At 44.2% G+C, this 9,428-nt stretch overlaps 1 pseudogene; it reads right to left on the bottom strand.

Moving 5' to 3' along the window:
• Positions 1-8,052: 8,052 nt before the first annotated feature.
• On the bottom strand, positions 8,053-8,540 carry LOC109274375 (60S ribosomal protein L23a-like; annotated as a pseudogene).
• Positions 8,541-9,428: the final 888 nt, after the last annotated feature.

Raw genomic sequence — 9,428 nt, 5'->3', positions numbered from 1 at the left:
GCAGTCCAGGCCTGTGTGTTTCCAGAATCCGGACTCCCGGCTCTTAGGCTAATAATGTCTCTCACCTCAAACCCTGCCCTTCTAATTCTATTCTCTGATGTGGGGCAAGGACTCTGAAGCCCAGGCTCTTGGCCTGGAAAGCCTACGGGACACTCCGAGGCTGGAGAAGGAAGGACTCGTTCCTCCCTGTTCGCTTCCTGTCCCTCTGATACGTCACACCCAGAACAGCCTTACTGCACCTGTTGCTTAAAAGTTGGGTCCCGGGCCCTAGGGGCCCCACCTCTGACCTCAGCCCCAGCTGCCGTCTGAATTCCAGGTCAACGGGGTCTCCTCTGAGTTCCTAAATCTTAATAATCCCAACTTCTTCCCTTCGATGTCCCGGCTCTAGGGGTCATGACTCCTGTGATATTTCAGTACTTTGGTTTGACCCTTGTAGTTACTTAGGTTAAAAACGTTGTGTCCGGTTAACAACTTTTTTCTGTTCAAGTTTGTCCGCTTAAGTAACTGATGTGTTTTCTGCCTCCTGACCGGAGGTAACTGATCCAGGAGTGCTCCTAAAAACCAGATCCCCAAAGGCAGAATTTGGAGAAAGGCAGATACTACCTGTTTTCACTCATAGGTGGATCTTGAGAAACTTGACTGAAGACCAGGGGGGTGGGGTGGGGGATGGGGGGGGGTGGGGAGGGGAAGGGGAAAAAAAGTTACAAACAGACAGGAAGGGAGGCAAGCCACAAGAGACTCTTAAATACAGAGAACAAACTGAGGGTTGATGAGGGGGGGAGAGGGGAAAGTGGGTGATGGGCTTTGAGGAGGGCACTTGTGGAGATGAGCACTGGGCATTGCACGGAAACCAATCTGACAATAAATTATATTAAGGGGAAAAAAAAAAAAGAACTGCCTGGGGTTTCACCAGAGAGTACACACAGATAGCAAATCAGCACATGAAAAGATCATTAACCACTAGGGAAATACAACTCACAAACCACAGTGAGATATATCACTGCAGACCTGTTAGAACGGCTGAAATCAAAAACAGTGACAACAGGGGCACCTGGGTGGCTCGGTGGAGCGCCTGCCTCTTGATTTCGGCTCACGTCATGATCCCAGGGTCGTGGGATCGAGCCCCGTGTCAGGCTCTGCATTGGGCGTAGAGCCTGCTGGGCATTCTCTCTCTCTCCCCCCCTTTGCTCCCCCGGCCCCTCTCCCCCAACTCGTGTGCTCTCTAGCACTCTCTCTGAAATTAAAAAAAAAAAAAAAGTGACAACGTGACATGCTGATGAGGATGCAGGGATCATGACCCGAGCCAGACAAAGTCAGACACTTAACGGCGGAGCCACCCAGGCGCCCCTGTCCTTTAACAGGGAAATTTTAAACAGACGGTGGTATATCCGTACCGTGGAGTACCACACAGCAATAAAAGAGGCCTGCGGATCGACAACCGCATGCGCATGCGCAGCTGTTGATTGATACAAACTATCGATGCACATAACAACTTCAGTCCATCTCCAGACAATTGTGCTAATCGAAACAAGTCAATCCCCAAAGGTTAAATAGTTCACGGGTCCGTGTAAATGCTATTCTTGAAGTGACAAAATTATACGCATGGCGAACAGGTCGGTGGTCGGCAGGGGTAAAGGAGAGGGAGGGGGCAGGAGGAAAGGAAGTGTGGCTGGAAACAGGTAGTATGAACGATCCTTGTCGGGATGGAAAGAAATGCTCCTCGTCCTGACTGTGTCAGTGCCAGTGTTCTGGTAGTGATACTGAGCTAGGGTTTGCAAGATGTTACCACTGGGGGGTAAGTGGGTGAACAGTAAGTATAGGGGGCCTCTCTGTAGTATATCTTACAGTTGAATGTGAATCTACGACTCAAAAATTAAAATTTCAATTAAAAAAACCCAAATGCCTGAGAGCCCTTCCCAAAGCACCCACCTGAGTTGGGAGACTGAGCCCATGGGCGGGGATGAAGCCCAGGAATTTTTTATTTTTTTTTTTGAAAGTCTTCCCAAGAGTTGAAGACCACACAATCAAATGACCTCTAAAGTCCCGTCACGTAAAAATTTACCATTTCCATGTGAACGTACATCCTACTCCAAACATCTTACGGATGTGGGCTAGAAGGACCCCCCTCTAACACTCCTGTCCAGTCTCCCCAGCAGAAAGGAAGAGGAAATCCTGAAAGAGAATCGGGACATGAGGAGGGGGACTGGAGAGGGGAGCAGCTCTCTCCTTCATGGTCCAAGGACTTCCAACCGTGAGATTCTCAATTAAGCATAGCTAATAGCCGCCATGGCTGAGGGTGGGATTAGAACCCAGCTTTCTGGCTCTGCCCTCAGCAACTCAGCTGAGGGTGGGCAGCCCCCCATACATGTCAAAACAGTTAGAAATGGTTCTAATTATAACCAGGAAGTTTTTAAGCCTGTGGGTGGAAAGGAATGCCAATTCGTGTAATAGCCATTACTCCACACAATAACCCCCCCCCCACATTCTTGGCCCAGTTTTTGAGGGGGACAAATCGTGTCCCCACCGGCACAGATAGGAGTCTTTATCACACAGGAGAGGAACCCAGAGTCTCTGAAGAAGAACAGCAGTGGGAAAGATCTTGGGGGGGACAGCGGCTCTCTGTGTCCCTGGGTATACTGGGTAGTGGGGAAGGGGGGGTTCCTTCCCCCTTCATAGTTGGCCAACTAATCATCCTCTCCTCCGTGCTCATGAATCACCCAAGACTCTTCAATGGAGAGGAGTAGGCAGAGTCGTTTCACTGCTCGGGGCCCCCCAGCCTCCATCCCCTTTTCCCCCTCACTCCCACCAGACGGCTCGTCTGCCACCCCGAGCACAGAGCTGTGAGCTTGTGATCCAAAGCCAGTTAACTTCACAGCGAACGTGCTGGGCGGGGAGGCGGTGGCCCCAGGAGTGGTCGGGCAGGAAGCTGAAGCTCCAGACTGAGCGGGGTTCCAATTCTCCCTCCTCGGGTGGCCAGCTCGGCCCCAGCAACAGCCCAACCACAGGGTACTGCTTCAAGATGTCACTGCTTCTTCCCGGTGTGCCAGCAGCGGTGTCCAAATCACTGCAGGAGGTCGGCAAATAGGCATCTTCGTCGACCATTGGCTTGCCTCTCTGAGCCTTCCAGAGCTTCTGTCTCCATAGAACCTTCCACTGAGTTATTGGGGGCGGGGGGGCGGGGGGGGGAGAGGAGCAGCCTTCTGGTGCCTGGGACCAGAGGAGATACCCCATGAATGGCGGCCAGGGAGGTGATAAAGATGGTCTAGTCCCAATTTCCCAGACCCAGAAGCCTCTTAGCAGATCTTCTGCGAAGCTCAGCTCTTCATAGCTCGGACCGCAATAGATTTGAAACACCCAACAGTCAGTCAATGTCATGTTCTCAAGAACAGTTCAGGATTCAGGGAAAGTCTCCCAAAGACCCTCTAGCGATAAACATGGAAGGGCAAACTACATATGCAGCAAGATGCATCGTCACAGGTAGAAGACTGGAATGAAATCCACCAGGACATTGACAATGGCTTTCCCTGGGTGATGGGACGATGGGGACGGACAGGGCTGCAGGGATGGTTCTTTTCATCATCACACTTCCGACATGTATGAAATTTCTACCACAAGCATCTAAAACCCAGAGAAATACTATTTTATGTTTATTGCTATAAAGATGTTTTGATGTTATATATAATATAGACAAGCTACCTATCTTTAAGATTTTTCAGTGGAGGGGGGCGCCTGGGTGGCTCAGTCAGTTGGGTGTCCGACTTCAGCTCAGGTCATGATCTCACCGCTCGTGAGTTCGAGCCCCGTGTCGGACTCTGTGCTGACAGCTTGGAGCCTGGAGCCGGCTTCCGATTCTGTGTCTGCCCCTCTCCCACTCACATTCTGTTTCTTTCTCTCAAAAATAAATAAACATTTAAAAAAGAAAAGAAGAGAAGAGAAAAGAAGAGAAAAGGAAAGGAAAGGGAAGAAAAGAAAAGAAAAGAAAAGAAAAGAAAAGAAAAGAAAAGAAAAGAAAAGAAAAGAAAAAGAAAAAAGAAAAGGGTCCCTCTCTGGGCATCTCACAGAATCACAGGACTATAGTGTACACAGGGGGAAAGGTTGAACGTCCTCATTTTATATACGAGAGAATTGAGGTCCAGTGAGGGGAAGGGTCTTGCCCTCAAGGTCTCCTGATTTTTTTTTTATCCAGGGAACCAGCTAGCCTCACATTCCAGGGAAGACTTGGCTTCTGACACCGTTGCGATGCAGGGCGTATTTTCCAGACGATAGTGACAACAGCAGCCTCAGAGCCCCATGATACCGCTCTGAGATGCTATTAATTCCTTCTTCCTGGTTGTCTTCTGCATCCTGCAACAGTGTTATAGCATGACACAGATAGCTACAGAGGTCCTGAAAATGAACTTTTATCTCTCTCGCCCTTGTCCCTCGGAGCTCCAAACTCTGATCTTGGGGGGCCGGGGGGGGCGGGGCTTGATTTAAATGCATCCTAAGAAAAAGAACATTGGCTCTACCTGCATATCCCTCCATAGGTGTAAGCACAAAGGGTCCTCTCTTCCTGACAGCGCCCTCTCTTGGCATAGCAAAGAGCATAAAAATGGTTAAGGACAAAGGCTTTGTAGGCTGACGGACCTGGGTTCGAGCTCCTGATCCACCTCTTAATTAGCTGTCTAGCCTTAGGTAATTTATCTACATTTTTCTGTGCCTTCTTTTCCTAATCTATAAAATGACTCTACACAACCCACGGGGTTGTTATGAGGATTACATTAAATAACGTACGTAAAGTGTTTGGCTCTGTACTGTAAATTCAAGTCACTGGACCGTGAGCCTGCAGAAGGCAGGCAGGGGCTGGGTCTGCCTTGCCCACCCTGAATCCCCAGGACCTAACAAGCTTGGCCTTTAAACAGAGGCTCGATAAAATTTGATGAACAAGTGATGAGTGAATGAATGAATGAATGAAATTCAGCCCAAATTAAAGATGCAATGCTATCATAATTCTATCTGACAGTGTCCCCAAATTGCACATCCAAAAATAATAACATTAAGAAGAGAAAACCACCCAGAGGCTGGTTTCACAGGTTTTCACTAAGGAATTGCTAGCCTGGGAAAGGGGATCTTGTGTTTCCAGCACAAAGGTATGCGAAACACTCTTTAGACCCTCCAACCAAAAGCGACCAAGGACGCTAGCCAGGAAAAAAAAAATAGTTTAATTGCATCGATTAACTCTCAAAAAGGCAAGGCGTATTCATAACAAAAACTAAGTGAACACCAGAACTCAGAGATGTTAATGATGCTCTGAAGCTACATGAAATGAAGATCAGAGACAAAACCCAGAATGCCCCCCAAGGTGAGGATTTAAGAGAAAACCCTCTCCACATAAAGCCGAGACCCCCAAAAAGTCACACATTGGTGTCAAGATGAACGAGAACAAAACTGCCCTACACCCTACTCCCTGGGGACTACAAGGCAAATTGCTTATACTGAACATTGGCAAAAAGTGGAAGGGGAATAACATAGGGTTGGCTTTGTAGCTACAAGCCAACTCTATTAAGAGGGCTTGCAGCCTGAACTTACTCTCCTTGGGTGGCCCCAAAATACTAAAGCCAAGAATGTAGGTTAAAGTGGTCTCAAGTTGGCAATGACCACGGGCTCCTGGCAGAAGTCAATGCAAATCCTCTCTGTAGGAATCCACCTTCGACACAGACTCTAAGATTACCCAAAGGTAAAACTCTGATAGATGAGCTCACAGCCACAATTACAAGACATATATAGAAAGCAAGCATCCTGAGTGAGAGTCAGAAGAAATAACAGGGAGCAGATTCAGACCCACAAAGGCTTCAAACACTGGAATTATCAGATACAGAATTCAAAATAATCGTATATATTTAATAACATTTTTAAAGGGTAGTGAAAATTTAAGTAAAGAGTATCTATAATACTGACTGCATGCATTTAAAATAGAGATAAAAATGACAATTATAGAGGCACCTGGCTGGCTCAGTCGGTAGAGCATGCAACTCTTGATCTCGGGGTTGTGAGTTCGAGCCCCACGTCAGGTGTAGAGATTAGTTAAAAATAAAATATTTTTTTAAAAAAAGAAAAATATAATGACTAAAATTTAAAATTCAGTAGATGAGTTTAACAGCACATTAGATACAGTTGAAGAAGAATGGAACAGAAATCATAGAGGTAGAAAATATCAAAGACAGATTAAGAACCATGGAGATGAGTGTGAAACATTATAACACATACTTAATCATGGTCACAGAAGGAGGAGTGAGAGAGAATGGGCAGAGACCCTATTTGAAGAGATAGTAGTCATTGAATCAGTCATTATATCTGAGAAATTTCCATAAATAATGAAAATAAATAGCTACATATTTAAGAACCTAACAAAGGCCAAGCAGGATAAAGAAAAAGAAATTAACACCTTCTCGTGTTACTAGATTTGGCACATAAAAATACAAGATTCCTAGCTAATTTGAATTTCAGATAAACAAGGGAGCATTTTTTTTAGTGTATGTCCCATGTAACATTTGGAAACTACTTATACTAAAAATGTATTTAGGGGCACTTGGGTGGCTCAGTCGGTTAAGCATCTGACTTCAGCTCTGGTCATGATCTCATGGTTTGAGGGTTTGAGCCCTGCATCCGGCTCTGTGCTAACATCCTGGAGCCTGGAGCCTGCTTCAGATTCTGTGTCCCCCCACCCCGCCGCCCCTTCGTTGCCCCTCCCCTGCTTGTGCTCTGTCTCTCTCTCTCTCTCTCAAAAATAAACATTAAAAATTTTTTTAGTTTATTTGTTGTTTACCTGAAATTTAAATTTAACTGGCTAGCCTGTATTTTTTCTGGCAACTCTAACACCTAGACACATAATGAAACTGCAAAACCCCAGGGAAAAAGAGTTCATTAAAAAAGCCAAAGAGAGAAGACAGATGGCCTCTAAGTCAACAGCAGTGGGACTGACGGCTGACTTCTCAAAAAGAGATGTCAGCAGTCAGTGGAATAATATCTTTGATGTGATGGAAAAACATAACTAGAACCATAGGGAAAATCTTTTAAAATGAGACTAGAGCGAAGACGTTTTCAAACAAAAACTGAACAACTTTGCCAGAAACAGAGCCTCATTTAAAAAATGCTAAAGCACTCCTGGGGTGCCTGGGTGGCTCAGTAGGTTAAGCATCTGACTTCAGCTCAGGTCATGATCTCACAGTCCGTGAGTTCGAGCCCCGCGTCGGGCTCTGTGCTGATGGCTCAGAGTCTGGAGCCCACTTCTGATTCTGTGTCTCCCTCTCTCTCTGCCCCTCCCCTGCTCATGCTCTCTCTTTCTCTCCCAAAAATAAACATTAAAAAAAAAAATTTTTTTTAAATGCTAAAGCACTCCTTCAGGCAGGAGAAAAGAAATCCCAGATGGAAGGTCATGGAAGCAAGAAGGAATGAAAAGCAAGGAAGACCGTGAATATGTGGGTTAATCTAAGCAACCAATATGACCAAATCATCAATACCATATGGTATTAAAAAACCAAAGTGGAATTAAAATATATCACAACAATAGACTAGAAGAAGAATGATGATGTTTTAGCCTTCTCTTGAGGAAAAAGGATAATGATAATTAATTATTACATTGGGCTAATTAAGTGAGTATGTTAACATTTCCAGAGTAATGACTAAAATCATAGCAATAAAGTATATAACGTTCAAAGAGACAATTGGGATAAAATGAGAAAATTAATCCATCTCCCCAAAATGACTAGAAAAGACAAAGGGGGGGGGGAAGAACACAAAGGCAAAACTAATAAAAAGAGAAAAATCCAAATAAATCATTAATTACCTAAAATCCCAATTATTAGGGAAGACTTAAAAAAAAAAAAAAAACAACCAGGTAAGTACCATTTGTTAGTTACATAACTACCCACAAGGATTTAAAGTAAAAGAATGGAAAAAGATAAGCAAATAAGAACTAAATGAGAAAGATGGAACAAACATATTAACATCAGAAAAATATACTTTTTTTAATGGTGAAAATTTTGTATTTAGATTTAGCCAGCTGGACTCAGTTTAGATGATCCCAATTTTGTTGGCAACATCCAAAGGATCATAGTCAGGATCCAGTCCAACACATGCCTTCTTTTCTCCACCAGGCCTGATCAGAGTGTTGACCTTGGCCATGTCAATGTCCTAGAGCTTCTTCACAGACTGTTTGATCTGGTGCTTGTTGGTTTAGACATCCACAATGAACACAAGTGTGTTGTTGTCTTCTATTTTCTTCACGGCTGACTCGGTAGTCGGCGGGGGGGGGGGAACTTGATGGCATAGGGGTCAAGCTTGATTCTCCTGGGGGTGCTCTTTGGAGGATATTGGGCCGCCTTTGGAGACGCGGTGTCTTGGGCCGTCAGAATGTAGGTGACCTCAGGATCTTTTTTTAAAAAATGACTGTGGATGCCTTCCAGCACCGCTTTCTTGGCCTTCAAAACCTTTGCTTTGGTTTTGGCTTTGGCTTTGGCTTTGGGAGGGGGAGGGGCTTCCTTCTTCACCTTTGGTACCATCTTGGTGAAAGGGCAGAAAAATATACTTTAATGCAAAAAGTATCATTAGGAATGAAGAAGGTCACTAAATAATGATAAAAGGTCCAATTCACCAAAGAGATAAAACATTCTAAACCTGTATGCAATCGATAACATAAACGTAAAACTCTTGAGGAAAAACTGACAGAACTATAGGAGAAACTGATAAATCCACTGTATAGTGGGGTTTTAACACACTTTTCTCAGTAATTGATAGATAGCACAGACCAAAATATCAGTAAGCATACAGAAAATTTGACACAATTAATAAGCTTGATCTGATGATCATATATAGAACAACGCAGTCAATATATTCTCAAGCATACATGAATCAATTCTCATGAACATTTCAAAGATTTTGGTGGATCACATTCTTTAAGCATAATGCAAAAAAAAAATTTAAATCAATAACAACATAATAGAGACACTCCATGTATTTCCAAATTTAAAAGCATTTCTTTTTTTTTTTTTCTTTTTAAATTTGTATTTAAATTCTAGTTAGTTAACATATGTGCAATATTGGCTTCAGGGGTAGAATTCGGTGATTCATTGCTTACATACAACACCCAGTGCTCATCATAACAAGTGCCCTCCCCCATGCCCATCGCCCATTTTCCCCGCCCCCTACTGCCACCCCCATCAACCTTCAGTTCATTCTCTATCATTAAAAGTCTCTTATGGTTTGTTTCCCTCTCTCTCTATTTTTCCCCCGTCCCATGTGTTCATCTGTTTTGTTTCTTAAATTCCACATACAAGTGAAATCATATGGTATTTGTCTTTCTCTGACTGACTTATTTCACTTAGCATAACACCCTCTAGCTCCATCCACATCATTGCAAATGACAAGATTTCATTCTTTTTTTTTTAATG

Source organism: Panthera pardus, unplaced genomic scaffold, assembly GCF_024362965.1.
Source record: "Panthera pardus isolate Hobbes unplaced genomic scaffold, ASM2436296v1 HiC_scaffold_11, whole genome shotgun sequence".
Lineage (NCBI taxonomy): Eukaryota > Metazoa > Chordata > Mammalia > Carnivora > Felidae > Panthera > Panthera pardus.
The sequence above is the reverse complement of the archived record's forward strand: the minus strand, read 5'-3'. Positions and strand labels throughout refer to the sequence as shown.